Consider the following 22,575-nt stretch of genomic DNA (forward strand, 5'->3'; position numbering starts at 1 on the left):
TTATACTAGCAGGCTGTCCGGCGTTGCCCAGTCGCATGATATTTTAATTTATGCAGATTATGTATTTATCATTATAGAGACAATTCCTTCTCGATTATTATATTAAACCTAATACATAGTAGTGTGATCAAAACCATATATATATATATATATATATATATATATATATATATATATATATATATATATATATATATATATATATATATAAAGTTAAGTGCCAATAGCTATAATGATGATTATTATAATAATGGTGTTGATTATTAGTTATCAATGGATTAACCATATTTATCATTTCTATTGTCATAGATATATTATTTTTATCATTATTATTATTTATTTATTTATTTATGGACTGTAATCCTCATCTTCATAGTTGTTTCATGATGTCTTCGCGGCCCATGGGGCAGTGGATAGAGACGTTGAATCTATACAATTCCAGGTGAGCAGGCCAGAGGATTAGTTGGCCAAAACGTGGTGCGACAACAACAACAACTAAAGTTGGCCGAAACGTCGTGAAACAACAACTAAAAAAAAAAGATGAGGATAATAGTCCGAAATAAAATAAATTAATTTTCTCAATCGTTTATTTGACACTTGAATCTATTCTCCACCTACTATCATACAATGTGTGGAGTTTTGTTGTCATATTTGGGATGATGAACTTTCATAGTTGTTGTTTCACGATGTTTCGGCCAACTCATCCTCTGGCCTTCTTCAGGTTATTAACTGCAACGACAGCGGTTTCAATCCTACCCAAAGCAGGCTACAGTTAAGTGTTAAGAGACTCAGCATTCCTATCCTGTCATGGTTAACGACCTGATGAGGGCCAGAGCAATAGTTGGTTAAAACGTTGTGAAACTACAACACATATTAAAATGAAAATAACAGTCCATAAATAAATAAATTATTCATTTTGTCCGTTGTTTACTTAGTATTATCAATTAATTAGTTATTATTATTATTGGTTATTATAATAATAATAATTAATTATTATTATTGTTATTATTATTATTATTATTATTATTATTATTATTAGTTATTATAACGCTATTATTATTATAATTAGTTATTATTATTAAAGTTGTTATTATTATTATTAGTTTTTAATGATAATAATTATTATTATTAAAGTTATTATAATTAGTTCTTATTATTGACATTATTACTATTATAATTAGTTATTATTCTGATAATTAGTCATTATTATTAAAGTTATTATTATCATAATCATAATTAGTTATTATTATTATTAGTTATTATTATAATAATTAGTCATTATTAAAGTTATTATTATTAGTTATTATTATAAAAGTTATTATAATTAATTATTAATTTAATAATTAGTTATTATTAAAGTTATTATAATTAGTTATTAATTTAATAATTAGTTATTATTAAAGTTATTATTAATATATAATATTATAATAATTAGTTATTATTATTATTATAATTAGTTATAATTATTAAAGTTATTATTATAATTAGTTACTATTATTAAAGTTATTATTATTATAATTACTTATTATTATCAAAGTTGTTTTATTATTATTATAATTAGTTATTATTATCATAACTTTATTTACATATTATTACAACAATTCTCAATTTTATAACCATAACATTTATGTATTTTTATACTTATAATTTTTTTACTTTTACGATTTAAATAATATACAAAATTATTAATATTATTAATTTATATTATTATAATTATCAATTTATTATATTATTAGAATTATCATTTTTTTTTTCATTAAATTTATGAATTTTAAAATTACTGTTTCTCTCTTTAATTATTGCGATTATCAATCACAATTTGGTTTCTGCATTGTAATTATTTTTATTGAATTATTATTTTTCATTATTCTAATTATTTTCTTTAATTCGTAATAATTATTTTATTATATTATTATATAGTTTTATTATTTGTATTAAATTATTGTATTTTTTATTATAATTATTTTTTATTCATTCATTATCATTATTTTAATTATTACATTGTTTTATTATCTTAGCTTGAATCATTATTTACTATTATTAATCTTATCGGTTTAGTTATTATTATTATTATTATTATTATTATTATTATTATTATTATTATCAATTATTAACTTTTTTATTATCAGTTATTAACTCATTATAAATTATTGATTTATTATTATTAGTAGTAGTAGTATTATCATTATTATTATTATTATCATCATTATTATTATTATTATTATTATTATTATTATTAATAATTCTTTCCATCCATAGCCCTTGAGCCCCTGGAGGGGTATAGGCCATCTGCAACTTTTTGTAGATGTTTTTGTAGCGAGGAGTTCTTTTTACAGGGTGAGGGTTCTGGCCCCACACCCAACCTTCCCAGCGCCTCGCCTTCCCAAATGATCACCCATCTGGTACTGGCCAGACTCAACATTGCTTAACATTCGTGATCTGGTGATAACCGGTGTGTCAACGTGATTGTGCCGTACGCATCAATTCTTTACTTATTATTAATTATTGATTTATTATTATTAATTATTGATCATATTTATCAATTTTTATATTACATCGTTGTATCTAATTATTGCCAAAAAAGGAATTTTAATAAAGAAAGAAACTTTATACATTATTTCACCATTAAATGAATGAAAGAAATAAAATTGTTTTTAAGTCAATCCTGTTACTTAAAGCCAAGTTAAGAAATCATTTAAATGTTTGTATTGAATAAATGATTTTTATGTAGACACCATTTTTCATACGTTTATTCTGCGATTATAAACCGTTTTTATACAGGATTTTGAATTAGAGATAGCCATTTTGAAGAAAGAAAAAAGGGTCATTAAGTTCCCTATAAAAATACCAACATCCTGTGGCACTTTAATAAAGGGCCCTTTTGGAGGTAGTTAGAGCTCCCCATATTTAAAAGCCTTATACCTGATTTTCTTTGCACTTGGATGGAGATGAGTATAATTTAAAACGTGTTATTAAAACATGACAACTTCTGAGTGTACTGCCACCAAGTAGCATACTACACAAAATATTTCATAAAAATACTTAAAAACTAAACCTATAACTCCAGATGAATTTAGAAAAATTTATTTTATAAACTACAACAATATGTTTCAGAAATTTCTAGCTAAGCATTAATAATTTCTATTATGTGGATGATTTAGATTATATGGTACAATTAAAAAGAGCTTTCGGGGGAACTGGCAGATGTTTATAATATGAACTCAAGGGCAAAGACTGTCTAAAGGTCAAAGGCAGATAACCCAGTAAACTTGTCACTTGGGGCTTGCGAAATAGCAATATCTCTTTGTCTTTAATATGTATGCATGTTTCTCTCTCTTCCCCCTTTCTTGCATTGTTTGTTCATGACTACAAGCGTTCAATTCCAGAACAATTATCGAAGCCCAAATAATTCTCTGGAGAAAATTAATAGTTCCAAAAACTTAACACAATCAGGCATAACAGACAACATAGCAACCTTTTGATCTAAAGGGGGTATTCTATTATTTTATCGTTTACCAACTGAGCTGTTTGTGTGCATACATGACGTACCAGCCCTTCCAGAGACATCTCTATGGCACGGACAAACCAAGGTACTCTTCCCAGAAAACGATCACATCACAATCTTCTTTACAATTAAATCAATTTGATTTAACAGTTTCGTAAAACAGAACGAGTTAGTAACGCAAGAACATAAGACAGCAAGGCAGGTTGGTTCGGATGGCATGTATTAAAGAAACAGCACAGGTCTTTAGTCTTGAACAAGAGGAAATGCAAAATCTGTCTACATTAGTATCTCTGCAGGAACTATTCATATTATTTGGATTCTTCGGATTATTCGAAATGAGAACAGTAGTCTGAAAAATCCAAATAATGCAAATAATTATTCCTCATTTCAAAAATTCAGAAACGTAATAAGAACTATCCATATTGTTGCCGAACTGTCTGGGCGGAAACAGAAAAAGGTGAGTATGCGCACTGTATTCCAAATGGTATCACAAATGCAAGTCTGAGCATGTGTTGAATATTGATATCCCGGAAAATGCTGGATGATCTAATTGACACGGAAGTGGTTGCGCCTGCCCATGTTTATTTAATAAAAAATATTTCGACAACAAAAAGGAATGTATTGAGAAAAATGTTTCCATAGGAAAAAGAATGTACGGAGGGACATACTCACAGTTAGATATTTATAACGAAAGATTTGGGAATTCTAAAAACATAAACAAATATATTGATATATTTCGCAGAACAGAGGAATGTGAAATTAGTGTCTGTTTTACAAATATTGATTATTGGAATATGCTTTGATGAACTTGTGCCCTCTCAACCTATATCTCCCAGACAAACCCGCTTAGCAACAAAATTTCACCCCTTCACTGTTGAGGTCCCTAAATGCCAGAAAACTTCATTCTAATAGTTTCTTCCCTCGAACAGCTAGACTTTGGAATTCCCTTCCTGCTACCTGCTCCCCTGATATGCAGAAGTTTAAATGTAATGTAAACCAACATCTTGCTAATCTTATATCATGTTATATACACGATCCCCATCATTACATGAACACGTAGATGGTGCAGTCCGTTATGTGCATGGCTAAAACACATGTACAATGGTGCTAATTTGCAGTCATTGTACATGTGTTTTAGCCATGCACATAACGGACTGCACCATCTACGTGTTCATGTAATGGTGGGGATCGTGTATATAACATGATATAAGATTAGCAAGATGTTGGTTTACATTACATTTAGATGACTGAACCACAAGCTAATCTCTACATGTAGTCATTTTTTTATGGGAATTTATGTTTTTTATGGGAATTGCTCTAGACAAGGCATGAAGCCACTCGATTTAAGAAGATAAAGAAGTCAGCAAGTAATAAATGATAGGTGTTAAATGAGTAGATCAGACTTGAAAAACAGCAATTCTTCCCCTTTTGTCAGAAACATCGCTCATGGAATGTAAGGACTAAAGGACAGAATGAGGGAAGAGAGAGTTATGAGGCTGTCAAAACTAAAGGTCCACTTTCTATTTTCCTATGTTTTTCCATTTCACAAATTTTTCTCCGGCATGCCTGCAAATCTGTGATACGCACACCTTTACGATTTCGATTAAGTTTTTTTTTCCTTTTAAAGAAATTTCTGCTTTTCAAATTCTGTTAAGTTTTCCTCTGTCATGTCTACATGCTCTTCAGATATATTCTTCAGAAAAACAGAGATATGCAAGCATGAAAAAAAAAAACATAATCAGCATATAGAGTTCAAACCATCCTCAAGGTAGCTTTTGTTCAGATTATTATTTTTTTCTTTCTAATTCAAAAAAAAATTTTATTTATTTTATTTTTCTAAAAACCTGTAAATATTGGCAATAATTTCAAACAGGAAGGAAACGCCCCCCCACCCCCACCCTTACAACAAATCCTGGTAAAATTTTACTTACGTTTCTGAATTTTCCAGATTTGGATTGGTAGTTCGTATTCTTTGGACTACTGTTCTCATCTTGAGTGTTATTCTCACAACGTTTCGGTTGATGTAATCTCCAACCTTCTGCTGGTCGAACTCAGATTTTGAACAAAATTTCAAACGGAACCTTTCATTTAATCCATGGGGGGAGCATGCTCTCATTTCATCAAGCATAACTGGATAGCAGTCCTAATTTGCAATTTGTATTTTTTGGTTGCCCACCCTGAGGATTGAACCTTGATTCATTAGTTAGAATATGTGAAAAGAATCAATTTTAAAAGTGATATTCTGTTGAAGGTTCAATTCTCAGTGTGGGCGACTGAAAAATGCAATTGCAAATCTGTATTTCGTGCCAGCTTGATTTTCCAGAGTAGTTTAGTAGGGAAATGTACACACACACACACACACACACACACACAATTTCACTTTTATAGATATATAAATTATTTTACATTGGTTTGTTTTAAAAGATCAAGAGAGCTAATTCCGTCCTGGAACTAACACTTGATTTCATTCTGACTTGAATTTATATCCGAGGGCTCTTTTTAAGAAGAGAGTTTGTTTATGGTTCCTATCTGTATTTCGTGCCAGCTTGGTTTTCCAAGGATTGTTTTCAAATACAAGGTGAGTCACGGGAAACGGATGTTTTAAAGGAAAACAAAACTCTGCGAATATTTCAACAAATTTTTTTTAATATACATAAAAAAGCATTTACTAAACTATGCCATTATGGAATATTAAGAATCGAAAAATGATGTCTGACAAATGATGGCCATTTTTCACGATCACAAATTTGAAGCCGCTTTCTAAAGTTAGCGTCTATCTATATATCTATAAAAGTGAACGTGTCTGTCTGTCTGTCTGTGTGTCTGTCTGTCTGTGTACATTTCCCTACGCAATAACTCTGTCAATTTTTAGTCTATAGACTCGAAATTTGAAATACCGGGTACTGAGATTTGGGAAAATCGATGTGACGGGTGTCAGCCAGAAATTTGGCTGTTAAGGGGTCAAATTTCAATGGTTTGACCTTTAAGAACTCTACCAAACTCCTCCGACAATTTTGGGTCTAGACACTTGAAATTTTAGATATAGGTTCCTTGAACCTGGATCTAACTTAATAAAGTGATTTGAGCCCGAAACTATAAATTTCAAGGGGTCATAATAGGGGTCAAAGTTTTAAAAAATTAACCATTTTTTTTTGTTTTTTTGCACAGCATACACCTCCAAACACCCGAGCAACGCCGGGCACCCCTGCTAGTTTTCACTAAAGGAGAGCAAGGAGCGTTCTAAAAACATCCGTTTTCTGTGACTCACCCTGTATTTCTTAAGATTTTTATTTTCCATTAGACCAGTTGCTCCTATCATAACTTGTATAACGTTGATTTCTTTAATGAACCATGTTTTTAAATCATTCCTCTGTGTGATTGTGGAAAGATGAAGAAAAAAAAATGAAGTTGTGATCAAATTAGCGATGCCAAATTTGTTGATCATCAAAAAAAAAAACAAAAAAAAAAACGCAATTATTCTTGTTAGAAGATTAACTTCGCAAATTAAAAAAACATTTCAAAATGCGATTCATATACTTTCTCAGAATTCACCCATTTTTTGTTTTTTTCTATCAAAATAGGCCACTCGAGGATAAGAGTAAATAAGTTCCAGATAGTTAGTCAGACAATACCGTCATGATCGGTAGGGGTGGAGATTGGGTAAAAATGGACTATTTAGCGGGGCATGGTTTGACAAGAATTTGTTTACATTCGACTTGAAAACGACCATGTGTAACGTTACAAATGGGACCCAACATGTTGTAGCAGTCTACGTCATAAAGAAGATCAAAACAAAAAATAACTGAAATCACTTTTTCGTGATACAACAACATTCTCCCGCCACACATGACTTCTCATTACAGCTGTGACGTCTCTCATGTGATCTTCTCTAACATACTCTCTCTCCTTTTTATAGTATTTTCTTTACAGTGACGTCATTTCGTATACATTTGCATATATGCGTCCACGCTCTGTTACACATGTTATAGTAAGCTAGAAAGCAGTTCCACAGTATAGAGTTCCACAAGCGTGCAGTTCAAGGAAAGAAACTTTGTTCATGGAATTTGTGTTTAGTTTTAGGTACAAATAGAGATCTGTCAGAAACGCAACAAAAAAAAGAAATTGGTTTAGTGTTTTCGTTTTTTTACAAGATGCCAGGAATTATTTAATTCTGATTTATATCCGTATAAGAGCTGATAGGAAGAGATCCTGCGTAGGTAAGTTATTTCTGGAATGTGAGATGTATTTCCTTTCCTCTGTGTGTATGAGGGGAAGATGAAGAGAAATGGAAGTTGTCATCGAATTAGCGATGCCAAATTTGTTAATGATCCAAGAAAAAACGCAATCGTTCTTGTTTGAATACTAACTTCCCAAATTAAAACACATTTCAAAGTGCACTCCCCATCAAAAAGAAAAAAATATGGTAACTCTCTGAATTTATGAAATAAATATTTGTATGAAGTGTAGAGGTTATCTTATTATATTTGTAAATAAGGATATGGCGCAGAAATGTCTGTTATTACAGTAATGATAGATGTAAACTACAATATTACATTTAAATCTTTTTGGACTATTTTCCTTCTCAACGTCATTTCTCTTCACATTGCTATAAAAGTGGGTGGGATAGGGAAACAAAAGTACCCAGTATCAAGAATGCCATCATGTTTTGTTCTACTCTGTGTTGTCCAGATGCAATAAATATGAGATTACAGTATTACGTTTGAAATGGATAGCTTAGGTAAATAAAGTGAATTTTTTTTAAACACATTAAAACACACGAAAGAAATGGATGAGAAAGAGAGGATCATGAAGATGGGTTAATGGAGGAGCAGAGAGAGAACGACAGCACGGCAGCTAAAGAGAAACACACACACACACACACACACACACACACACACACACACACACACACACACACACACACACACACACACACACAGGTAGAAGGTTTAATGTAAAGATATTACACATACTATTTAACTTCTATTTAGTTTTTTTCATGGATGCAAGCAACATCGTGTAGTCAGGAGCAATTGTCTGTTTGCATCCGGTGATCTAAGTGCAAGAAAGATTCAAACAATTGGACTTAAAAAGGGACGGTTAGAATCTTTAAAAGATTTCTCAGTTGGAATATGAGATATTGGGTGAATGTCTGGCAGCTGATAGGATACCCCATCCCCAGCTTGAACAAACTTAAAAGAATATTGAAAAAAAAACAAAAAAAACAGGGGTTTCGTAATATATATATTATTATTTGGTTTTCTAAAGTTTAAAATTATTTTATATATAAAATATATAAAATTATTTGGTTTTCTAAAGTTTCAAATTATTTATATATAAAATATATAAAATTATTTGGTTTTCTAAAGTTTCAAATTATTTATATATAAAATATATAAAATTATTTGGTTTTCTAAAGTTTAAATAATTTAATATAAAATATATGAAATTATTTGGTTTTCTAAAGTTTAAATAATTTTATATAAAATATATAAAATTATTTGGTTTTCTAAAGTTAAAATAATTTATATATAAAATATATAAAATTATTTGGTTTTCTAAAGTTTAAATAATTTAATATAAAATATATAAAATTATTTGGTTTTCTAAAGTTTAAATAATTTAATATAAAATATATAAAATTATTTGGTTTTCTAAAGTTTAAATAATTTATATATAAAATATATAAAATTATTTGGTTTTCTAAAGTTAAAATAATTTATATATAAAATATATAAAATTATTTGGTTTTCTAAAGTTTAAATAATTTAATATAAAATATATAAAATTATTTGGTTTTCTAAAGTTTAAATAATTTAATATAAAATATATAAAATTATTTGGTTTTCTAAAGTTAAAATAATTTATATATAAAATATATAAAATCGTTTGGTTTTCTAAAGTTAAAATAATTTATATATAAAATATATAAAATTATTTGGTTTTCTAAAGTTAAAATAATTTATATATAAAATATATAAAATTATTTGGTTTTCTAAAGTTTAAATAATTTATATATAAAATATATAAAATCGTTTGGTTTTCTAAAGTTAAAATAATTTATATATAAAATATATAAAATTATTTGGTTTTCTAAAGTTAAAATAATTTATATATAAAATATATAAAATTATTTGGTTTTCTAAAGTTTAAATAATTTAATATAAAATATATAAAAATATTTGGTTTTCTAAAGTTTAAATAATTTATATATAAAATATATAAAATCGTTCGGTTTTCTAAAGTTAAAATAATTTAATATAAAATATATAAAATTATTTGGTTTTCTAAAGTTAAAATAATTTATATATAAAATATATAAAATTATTTGGTTTTCTAAAGTTTCAAATTATTTATATATAAAATATATAAAATTATTTGGTTTTCTAAAGTTTCAAATTATTTATATATAAAATATATAAAATTATTTGGTTTTCTAAAGTTTAAATAATTTAATATAAAATATATAAAAATATTTGGTTTTCTAAAGTTTAAATAATTTAATATAAAATATATAAAATTATTTGGTTTTCTAAAGTTAAAATAATTTATATATAAAATATATAAAATTATTTGGTTTTCTAAAGTTTAAATAATTTAATATAAAATATATAAAATTATTTGGTTTTCTAAAGTTTAAATAATTTAATATAAAATATATAAAATTATTTGGTTTTCTAAACTTAAAATAATTTATATATAAAATATATAAAATCGTTTGGTTTTCTAAAGTTAAAATAATTTATATATAAAATATATAAAATTATTTGGTTTTCTAAAGTTAAAATAATTTATATATAAAATATATAAAATTATTTGGTTTTCTAAAGTTTAAATAATTTATATATAAAATATATAAAATTATTTGGTTTTCTAAAGTTTAAATAATTTATATACAAAATATATAAAATCGTTTGGTTTTCTAAAGTTAAAATAATTTATATATAAAATATATAAAATTATTTGGTTTTCTAAAGTTAAAATAATTTATATATAAAATATATAAAATTATTTGGTTTTCTAAAGTTTAAATAATTTAATATAAAATATATAAAAATATTTGGTTTTCTAAAGTTTAAATAATTTATATATAAAATATATAAAATCGTTTGGTTTTCTAAAGTTAAAATAATTTAATATAAAATATATAAAATTATTTGGTTTTCGAAAGTTAAAATAATTTATATATAAAATATATAAAATTATTTGGTTTTCTAAAGTTAAAATAATTTATATATAAAATATATAAAATTATTTGGTTTTCTAAAGTTTCAAATTATTTATATATAAAATATATAAAATTATTTGGTTTTCTAAAGTTTAAATAATTTAATATAAAATATATAAAAATATTTGGTTTTCTAAAGTTTAAATAATTTAATATAAAATATATAAAATTATTTGGTTTTCTAAAGTTAAAATAATTTATATATAAAATATATAAAATTATTTGGTTTTCTAAAGTTTAAATAATTTAATATAAAATATATAAAATTATTTGGTTTTCTAAAGTTTAAATAATTTAATATAAAATATATAAAATTATTTGGTTTTCTAAACTTAAAATAATTTATATATAAAATATATAAAATCGTTTGGTTTTCTAAAGTTAAAATAATTTATATATAAAATATATAAAATTATTTGGTTTTCTAAAGTTAAAATAATTTATATATAAAATATATAAAATTATTTGGTTTTCTAAAGTTTAAATAATTTATATATAAAATATATAAAATTATTTGGTTTTCTAAAGTTTAAATAATTTATATACAAAATATATAAAATCGTTTGGTTTTCTAAAGTTAAAATAATTTATATATAAAATATATAAAATTATTTGGTTTTCTAAAGTTAAAATAATTTATATATAAAATATATAAAATTATTTGGTTTTCTAAAGTTTAAATAATTTAATATAAAATATATAAAAATATTTGGTTTTCTAAAGTTTAAATAATTTATATATAAAATATATAAAATCGTTTGGTTTTCTAAAGTTAAAATAATTTAATATAAAATATATAAAATTATTTGGTTTTCGAAAGTTAAAATAATTTATATATAAAATATATAAAATTATTTGGTTTTCTAAAGTTAAAATAATTTATATATAAAATATATAAAATTATTTGGTTTTCTAAAGTTTAAATAATTTAATATAAAATATATAAAAATATTTGGTTTTCTAACTTTAAAATAATTTAATATAAAATATATAAAAATATTTGGTTTTCTAAAGTTAAAATAATTTATATATAAAATTATTTGGTTTTCTAAAGTTAAAATAATTTAATATAAAATATATAAAATTATTTGGTTTTCTAAAGTTTCAAATTCTTTTTCTTTTAGTTCTTATATCTCTGCATTTTATGTATTTTTTTTCTAAACAAAGTAAAGTTGTATAAACAGTTACATCTTATTTTTTATGGTGGTTTTTATAGGAAAATAATTCCAGCCTTGTTGAAGTACTTTCTGGGGATAAATCATTGCTTCTTCAAAATAATAACGAAAAGCAAAAAACTGAATTTCCTCAAAAAAACAATATTATCTATTTAATTATCATGTCGAAATTAGTAACATGTCCAAAAATTAGGAAAAATGATTAAGTAAAAAATTAATTATTAATGAAAATAGTTTTTGAAATAAATTGCAAGTTTCACTTAAATAATAAACAAAAGAGATTTTTTTTCTGATAGCAGGGGAGGCAACTACATGAAGTCAGAGGATTTCAAAATAATGATGGCAGATTGCTGAATCGTGAAAGTAAATGTTTTATGCAATAATGTAGTTATCAATCTATCTACCTATATATAAGAGTGACCTTGTCTGTCTATCTGCCTGTCTGTCTGTGGGTGGAACTGTCTCTACCAAACTCTGTAAATTTTTTATCTATAGACTTTTATTTTTTTTACTTGAGAGTCACCACTTATCAAGGTCGGAAGACCACCTGGTTAATGAATGTAAGATGATGGTGTAGTAATTACTTATGGTGTAAATTCGTTAGAAATTGATTATGAGAACGGCTTAACAGGAATTTGTTTACATTGGACTTGAAGGGCATCATGCTGTATTCAACTGGGAAGCATGCCAGCGGAACAGTGTTCCAAAGGCAGGCAATTCTAGGAAAGAAGCTTTGTTCATGGAATCTGCGTTTACATTTAGGCATAAATAGAGAGTGGGGAAGTAATATATAGTGGTTGTAGCTAGTCGGGTGTTTTTGTGAAAGTTTGGCAAGGGGGCCCATAGACTGAAGTTCTGTCAAGCAGTTGGCATGAAAATAGTGATAGAGCAGAGACAGGCTCGCAACGTCTCTTCTGTGGGAAAGAGGTTGCAGGGAAGAGAAAAGGGCATCCCCTACTAGGTTTAAATTTCAATTGCTATGTCAGGTTAATAAAACTAACAAAATGAACAAAAAAAATTTTATGAATAAATTGTTTTAACAATGTAAGTCTCAGACAAAAAAATGATTTTAATCATTAAAACAAAAAAAAAATAATAATAACATTGTTCGATTCTCTAAATTTTTTAATTAAACTTACAAAATAATTTTTTTTTTAAATGTGACCAAGTTTCTCTATGGTGAAATCATATTTTATGGGTTTCACGCGAATAAATATTTTGAAAATAGTAATCTCAATAAGAATAAACACTCAACACATATCAATTTCGCATGAGTCATTAATTTTTTACAACATGAAGACCTAATTTTGTCAGCATGGTGATTGTGATTGGTATTGTGGATGACATCACAGATTGGTCATGCTGTGTTCAGCCAGCTATAGATATCAATTTGTGTTTAATTAATTGTATACAATAGATAATGTGTTTCCTGGCCTCCATTCAATCTTGATGAACAAAAGTCGTACATATAATAATGATGCAAAGGTTGCACAATCACCAACCACACCTCTCCTTAATCGACAATAGTTGATTCCAGTAACAAATAGAAATCCAGAAAGCAATACCGAGATAAGCGGAGAGCACATACAGCACCTGGTATAGTCACCCATTTAGTATTCACCAGGTTAAATGTTGCTTAACTTTGGTGATCTAATAATTTTTAAACAATTTAAAGTGATTAATGCGAAATTGGTAGTATTACGAAGCTGATCTTGCAAATTTTAATTATTGTAAATTTATCTACTCTTGTTTTTATTCAAGATGATGACGCGAGACCATACACCAGGAATGGTTTATAATGAGTAAATTTTTTGCTTGGATGGATGAATAACGCATACAGAAATATATCTGCAAGTTGAAATGCAAACTGTTCATTTCAACTTGCGGACATATTTTTATTTCTTTCTGCGCATGCCCAAATTCAATTCATTTTGTAAAGTCGTCTATCTATATATATAAAGGGCAAAATGTGTGTTTGTGTGTGCGTGTGTGTGTGTGTGTACTTTTTGTGTATGTCCGGCAAAGGCTTTTTTCTAGGGGTGGGGGCGATCGACGGTTTACTCATTCTTAAAACTTTTTATATACTGTCTAAATTGTAATATCTACGATTTACAAAGTGAAGTCACGTCTATCTTTAATTTCAACGACTTTTACATTTTTCTATTTTCGAGACCTGCCTTGGTCTATGTGTGTCTCTTTGGCTTTTCAGTATAAAAAACGCGAAAATGAATCCATAGCATAAACAAAATCCCTAACACTCGTGCTAGGGACGTCCAGAGGTTTGATCAATGCAGGGGAAACCCCTTATATCAGACAATTGTTACTCCCCTCGCAGCAAATGTTAAGTGCGGGGATTTCATTCCCTCTATGGCATGATGTTTGACCTCATTACATTTACACACCTGTTGCATTAAGTCTTTTCATTCCTTGCCCGCCATGGCCGAGCGAGTAAAATGCCAGTTTTTTTTTCCTTTCTTTTCCACCTTCGCCTGAAGACTTTGGGTTCGAGCCTACCTCCCTACCAAAACTTTTTTTTTCTTTTACACCAACAAACACACGGGCAACGCCCGCTAGTTTAATATAAAATCTTTCTTGCGTATCTCTTGATATCTACATCAGTAGAAGACGTAGCTGGGTGCTAAATGTTTTGGTTTCTAGTGTTACGCATATGGACCAGATCAATGAAGAGTATCATCACGGTTTTTCCATTAAGCATTTAAGTCGGCAATTATCTCCGGTGTTACGATGTTAATGGTACATTTTTCTAGTTCCTCGACGCAATTAAAATATCACAAAAAAAATCAGTCATCACAACAAAGATCGAATATAAAAATCAATAATTCGATTTTTATTCAGACGGAGCAAGTGTTCTAAGAGCTGGTCTACCCGAAAGGAAAAATCTGACTCAACTGATTGGGGTTGACGCGCATACCTTTTTATAGTTTTCCAACCGGCTCCACTGAAAGCTGTTGGAAAAAAATATTTTGAAATTCGCTTTCTTCGTAATCCGATTGGATGAAAAAAACAACATTTTTGTGACGTAAGGTGCTTTGAAATACGTCCGCGTGTAAAGGCAGAGTTTTATTTTTTTATGATCTCGAAAATTGCATGGGTGTATACAGACGTTATGTTTCTTGCGTGTCGCTACACTAGCTACTGGCACTCAAGTCATTCTTAAAAAAAACAACTTTTGAAATCACTACTATATATTAGGTACAATATAATAATTAATAGAGAATTGTCTCTGTAATAATAAATATAGACTTTGTGGCTTAGTGGGGGGGTGCCCTTTTCTCTTCTCTGCAACCTCTCTCCCACAGAAGAGACGTTGCAAACCTGTCTTTGTTTTATCTTTATTTCCATGGCAAGTGCTCGTCTGAGCTCCAATCTCTGGTCCCCCCTTGCCAATCTTTCACGATAAACACTCGTCTATCTGAAACCATTGTCATTAATTTTCCCCACTCTTTATCTGTGCCTAAATCAAAACGTAGATTCCATGAACAAAGCTTCTTTCTTAGAAGTGCACGACTGTGGGACTCTCTTTCGTTTGCCTGTTTCCCACCTGACTACAACTTGGATGTCTTCAAGTCCAACATAAGCAAATTCTTGATGAACCACCCTTTTAAGTAAGACACTTTATCAAATCTCCAATACTAATGATTACTACGATACTATCCCATTGATTACTGTACACGCAATAACCTTTATCCCCAAGTGGCTTCCGGGCCTTGATAAGTGGTGACCTCCATGTAAAAAAAGAAATTTGCATGAATTAAAATATATTTAAATGTATTTTACAACTTGGTAAGCTCTCTCCCACCTCATCGCTAGTTAAAAATATAACTACTTGAACAATGTATATGATTTTTGGAATATGATAATTCGTTCCGTGACGAGTAAATACATCGTAAAGACTTTTTTGCATTTTTGTTTTTGAATTAGGTTGAATTTTGCATTAAGAACCGTTTATTAGTTTAGGAGTGAACTGAATCCTATATGTAGAAAAGATTTCTCTGCACATACCTCAACTTAATATAAATAAAGATTTGTTATCATCGTCATAAGCGGCCATACATTGCGACATTACCGCAGATTTTTCACCCTTTTTCTTTTTAATGTTAAAATAGAGTTTATACGGTATTTTTCAAATAGCAAACGATGCCAATGAAGTCATAAATAACTAAATATCAGTTCGCAAACTTGAAAAGTTGGTCAACAAGATGCAGACGATCTAAGGGCGATAACTCGTCTTCACACAGAATCCGTTCACTAGAAATTAACTTCGTTCTCTAATTTTGATCAGTCACTTTTTAATGGCATTGAAATTAAAGTAATTTCCTAACATTATAGTCGTTGTTCGTCACTCCCAAATGAGCGGATATGCGCTTTACAAGTGTAATTATTTCCTGACCAAGTCTTTCATGTAAATATTGCTAGGTTTATTGTCTGCTGAAATGGTCTGTTTAATTTACACACACACACACACACACACACACGCACGCACACACACACACACACTCACACACACACACACACACACACACTAATTTTTAGCCTATTAAAAACTGGCAAAAGTTGGTTATAATAACCTGACAAAAAAAAAAAAAAGTTTAAAGTCTATAGACCAAAAATTGATAGAGGAGTTTGTTAGAGACAGTTCCACCCACCCAGACAGACAGACAGACAGACAAGGCCACTTTTATATAGATAGATTGATTACAACATTATTGGATAAAACATTTACTTTCCCGATCCAGCAGTCTGCCATTATTATTTTGAATCTCCCTGACTTCATGTAGTTACCCCCCCCCCCCGCTATCAGAAAAAATCTCTTCCGTTAATTATTTAAGTAAAACTTGCAATTTATTTCCAAAGCCCATTGACTCAGAATGGGTGTTTTATGCTAAATTGATAATTGATAAGGTTAACTTCTGCATTAAATACTGATCCTTATTAATCCCTAACTGTGTATCAAACAGATACCTTAATACTAAGTTCACTGCACCTTATGATAAAAAAGGTCCATTCCAAATTTCAGCCAGTTTACCTAATAGTTTCTGAGAAAATCTTTCGAGTAAATGTGGTATTGTGGTGAATAATGGAAGTGAAACCTTGGCGTTGGTTGGAAAGCTTGCGTGTCTCAATGACTCCAATAGCTAAACCGGCAAGTGATTTGTCTCCTGGTAGGGCCACTCATGCCAGACAGATCGACGGGTAGAGATCAGAATAAGAACACTCCACCTACCTTCTGGGAAGGTTGGGCGTGTGGCCAGCACCCTCTCCCCGAAAAAAAAAGAACTCCTTGCTACAAAAGCATCTAGAAAAACCTAAGAAGCTCCGGTTCTGGGAGAGAATGGTCCTGCACCTGCAGAGAGTATGACATACTGGGGTCAAAGCCGAAAGAACACTTCAGTGGAATGATCATCTTTAGTTAACATTTACGTGTAATTACATTCATGCAGATATTCTACACGATTTATACTTGCGTAATATTTGCGTAAAAAGGTTATAGTAAATACAAACTTATTTCTATATATATTTATGTATGCGTATATATATTTGTTTACAAAAATTGCCTACCAAACTCCTCTGTCAGTTTTTGGTCTACAGATATGAAACTTAATATGTAGGGTATTCGAACCCATGTAAAACTTTATATTTGGGTTTTAGCCAGGGAAAATCCGTGCAAAATTGTGAAAATTAAAGAAATGGAATTTGTCAGGTGAAGGTCGAACAACGGCATTACTAATATACATGCATAACATGTCTTCATAGGGCAGGCATTAACATCAAAGGAAAAAAGTAAATCGTAAGATAAACGTTTTGGTTTCGATTCTTAGCGGTGACGCATGAGTCATTTTTTTTTACTTTTTAATCATTGCTATAATATAATAATAAATACGAAATCTGCATTTATCAAAATATGATATTTAAGCGTATTTTATGATCGGGCAATGCTGGGCAGCTGCTAGTATATATCTATATCTATATCTATATATATATATATCTCAAATGGGCTTAAAGAATATGGATAAATTAAGTAGGGATTTATCAGGATATATAACGCTCAACATGTGAGGGTGGAGTTATAAATTCAGCCACTCTGATGAGTCATATTCGACGAAACATGTGTCAGTGGATAAGTATATATTAAGATTAATACATATGCCGCTCCCCATTTGGGGGTACCAAATTGGTCAAAAGGAAAATTATTCCCAACTCGCATTTAGGTAAAAATGCACTTTTGTATAATTCATTCAAAAAGTATCGCAGAAACAAATATAATATATATATATATATATATATATATATATTAAAAACCAATCACTATATATGTATTCAACATTAATAATATAGTGCTGCAAAGTGGAAAAACCGTAACTAAGAGCACACACACACACACACACACACACACACACACACACAAACACACACAAACACACACACACACACACACACACACACACCTGTTGAACAATTATTTTTATTGTGGACAGATCTGCTAAACATTAACGTTTGTGAAGCCCTGAGTGAATTGGGCAAGGTAATTTATTGTAGACCCTAAAAGGAGCTTTGCTAATTACCGCTATTAAAACCAACAGGTAAGAGGCCTTTGGTCAGCAAAGCGCAGAGAATGATTCATTTCTATTCACACATTCGATGAATTTGTTTTTATGTCTTTATTCACAAGTATTATGTCCCGAACTGTCAGCTAGGCTTCAACCTTTGTTCCATCCACGAAATGTTGCATCTCTCTGCCTATCTTACAAGTATTTTAATCGTGTGTGCTCCGACGAACTACAAGCCCTTGTACCCCCTCGACGTAAAAATCCCAATAAACCTTACAAGCAGCAAAATCCCACCTCTACATATTAGAGATCCCCAGATGTCAGAAAGCCTTCTACTCTAATAGTTTCTTCCCCAGAATTGCTAGACTTTGGAATTCCTTTCCAGGTTCTAGCTGCCCCGACTGTACTGACATGAAGAAGTTCAAGTGTAATGTAAACAGACATCTTGCTGCTCAACTCCCTACATAGCATCCCTGTAATTTATGTCCCAGATAGTAGCCCCTTACATCATAGTGGCATTGTGTGCCTCGAGGTGAGAATGCAATAAAAAAAAAAATTCCATCGGTCACATGGTTGTATTTTAAATTGAAATTGCATTTTCGCCATTGGACGCATCATAGTTTAAATGTGTCCTAGCTGTCCTTATAGAAGCTCTGTCCATCAGACGTTTTGTTAAACTGAAAAGTGAAATTGCTTTTTGTTTCGTCTGTTGTGCTTCAAGTAGAAAATCATTTTAGTCTGTGTGTCCTGCCTAATATCGATCCACAGAATATTGTGATAAGTGTTTCAGTGTGAACAGTATGGTATAATAAATTATGGGGTTTATCTATTTTATTTTTACTTTCATCATATTTTGCTTTGGTTTTGATACCCGCAAATTCGAAGCTATCTCTTTACAACCCTTCCTTTTCATAACCTATCATACTTTCATAAATCAGAGTCCATTTTCTGTAGGCTGTTTTTGAACTCAGTCAACGACGAGTACTTTTGCTAGTATATATATAAATGAATCCTTTACTTGCCTCCTCGAGAACAAAATTAGAGAGAAAGTCAGTTTTAAATTTTGATCTTCCCGCTATGAAAGAGTCCCTGTGGGTGGGTCATAAATAAAAATTAGCCCAGTTGTGACAGATTTTTCTTCCTCTACTTCCAACCTGGAGTCCCTGTTTAATTGCTTCCCCAAGAGGACAATGTTAGACACAATTCGATATTTAATGTGAAGAAAATCCAGCTCTCCATAAAGGAGCAATATGAATTGGGGAAGAAATTTGAATTTGTTCAATCTCGAAGGAATAGTTTTTCACTGACTGAGGACAGATATTACACTTTTATCTTGATCTAAAAACCAAGGAGTCAGGTTAATGTTAGCCCGAAGAGTCGTCTGTGTGTACGTGTGTCTTTGTCAGTAGTTTATTTATCTCTCTTTCATAGCGGGAAGATTAAACACAAGAAAGTGGAACTCTAAAAGCAAGTGCCCTAGAAGAAAAACTCTGGCTGAACAAAAATTGCCTTGACAGCCCCATTGGTATTCCACATTATGGACGCCTTAGATGATTAGTAATAATTAGGGCTATGTCAACAGCATATTCTTTTCATTTTTATGACTCTCTAGTATATATCCAACACAGACACAGTTAATCAACCGAGAATCACATCACTCTATATAAAAGCATATATCAATAGATACACACTCGAGAGTCAAAATAATGAAAAGAATATGCTGTTGTCTTAGTCCTAGTAATAACCTAATCTCTTCTTAAAAGATGGGAAAGCAACGCCTGGGAGGATGGACATTATTTATCTCTTGTGACACAAATATCAGGAAAATAGGATTTGAAAAGCCAGCACCGTAGAGGAATAATACCCTGACTTACAAAAAATGCCTGGACAGCCCCATCAACAGTCCCGGTAGGTGTGCCTTATGTGATTATGTGAAAAGGCAAAAGCCTGGGAAGATGAACCTCTTCGAACTGCATAGGATCATATCTCGGATCAACAGAACTAGGCACTTTAGAATGGCCAAGACTTTGCCAGTCTGATTTTGGTATGAACCCTCCACCCTTCCAAGAGCGGTTGTATTTTTTGTAGGTAGGAAGTAAGTATTAATCTAGAAAAGTCGTTTTGCCACATGTTACGTTGTGAATAATGAGATTAGTGTAACACATGTCGTTATGGTCAATTTTAAGTGGTTGGTTGTGATTTCTGGATGAGCTACAACTTGGACATCGTACAAACATTAGATTCGATTAGCAATAAATTAACTACTTCTCAAAAGATGAGAAAGTAAAGCCTGGGAAGGTGGACCTCCTAGAACTGCATAAGATTATACCTCCGGCAGACAGATAACAAGGCTACACCTGCACAGCATGCCCAAGATTCTATCGGTCTGATTTTGGTATGAAATTATCACCCTGAAGGGTGACGGTCCTGGATATGACCTTAAAAAACATCCACCAGTGAGGCCTCAGTTGGAAGCTGTGGGGAATGTAGAGTTGCGCCTTAGTTACCATTGCTCCCAGGTTCACTTTGGCCCAGAATGGTAATACCTGGTGCTACCAGTTGTAGTTCTCTGAAGATACTGGCTTTCTCACCTAAAATGTACTAAACATTGATGTTATTGTTTTGTTTTCCCTCCCCCTTTTGCAAAAGTCAATCATGTTCTGCAAAGTAAAAAAACAAAAACGATTTACTTTTACAAAACAATAAAACCAAACATAATAAATAAATATTTGGAGATAAAAAAAACTTGAAGAATAAAAGTTTTTTATTTTTTTATTTTCACAATTACTGAATTCAACATTAAATAACCAAACAAAGGTTGTTATACCACAACAAAACCCAAACCACACCAAACCCAAGTGGTGTTGTGTTTTTGTTGGTAGGAAGTAAGTATTAATTTAGAAAAGTCGTTTTATGCCCTAGTTATATTGGGTAGTGCGACGCATGTCTGTAATCAATTTCAAGTGGTCATTTATGATTTCCGGATGGAGCTACAACTTGAACGTCGTGCAAACATTAGATTCTGCTTCAAAATCGACAACAGAATCCTTGAAATGTTGAAGCAGGCCAACAGTAAATAAAGCAACAAGCCAAACGATTTGTCGCGAACGCTAAGGGCAGTAGGGCAGCAGTGAGCATTTTATCTCCCTTTTTAAAAAGATCGTGTTTAGGTTGTTTACTATGATTGTTGACACCAGCAGTTATTATTTACTCACTAAAACTTATAATCCGTGATGACTCACTGGCAATAACAAGTGGTGTTCCCAAAAATCTGAATGACAAGAAGTTTTCCCAGATTGCCAGCAATTTCGGTAACTGCTGCAATTCGTCTTGCGTTATTGATTTCTTCATGACAATATCGGTTAGTCTTTTCGGGAATTTGAGTGACAATAAGTCTCTCCAAGGCTCCAGTACTCTCTGAACCATTCTGGTGAAAGTTTGGTGCATGCTCTTCCTCCTAAGCGTTTCCATCCTCTGTGACCTATCATGACTATTGTGTTTAGTAATAGCCAAAACTAGTTTAATCACATGCGTTTGGGGGAGGGGGGGTAAGTTTAAGTGACTACTGGAATTTTTAGTATTATCTCACTAGGAATTTTCATATCAGCCATCATTAAAAAATTCTCTTTAAGAACAACCTGTGGCGTTCCCAGGAGACTGAGTGACAACAAGTCTCCCCAGATTTCCAGTAATTTGCACCTCTTTCAATAATCTTTGCAAATTAATTTGTATTATCACATTATTATTATTATTATTATTATTATTATTATTATTATTATTATTATTATTAACTCACTAGGAGTTTTCATACAGGCCATAATCAAAGAATTCTCATTAAGAACCTGTGGAGTCCCCTGGAGTTTGAGTGGTAACAAGTCTTCCTAGATTTCTAGTACTCACCACCTCTTCCGATAGCCTGTGAAAATTAGTTTGCATTATCGCAATAGCTGTTTACCATTGATTTTTTCCTGGTAGCGACTATTGGTCTTTGCTGGGATTTGAGTTGCAATAAGCTTTTCCAAGGTTCAAGTCCCCTTTGCACTCATCTGGTGGAGGTCAGATTAGTGCTTTTTTCCCCTCAGCGTTTCCATCCTCCTT

At 30.4% G+C, this 22,575-nt stretch overlaps 1 protein-coding gene across 40 annotated transcripts in view; it reads left to right on the forward strand.

The window, feature by feature from the left end:
* Positions 1-22,575, forward strand: part of LOC145291925 (tensin-3-like) — a 1,436,242-nt gene that overhangs the window by 827,037 nt on the left and 586,630 nt on the right. The gene's annotated exons all lie outside the window — the stretch shown is intronic.

This window comes from Euprymna scolopes, chromosome 13 (assembly GCF_053919585.1).
Source record: "Euprymna scolopes isolate OS-2025 chromosome 13, ASM5391958v1, whole genome shotgun sequence".
NCBI classification, from domain to species: Eukaryota; Metazoa; Mollusca; class Cephalopoda; order Sepiida; family Sepiolidae; genus Euprymna; species Euprymna scolopes.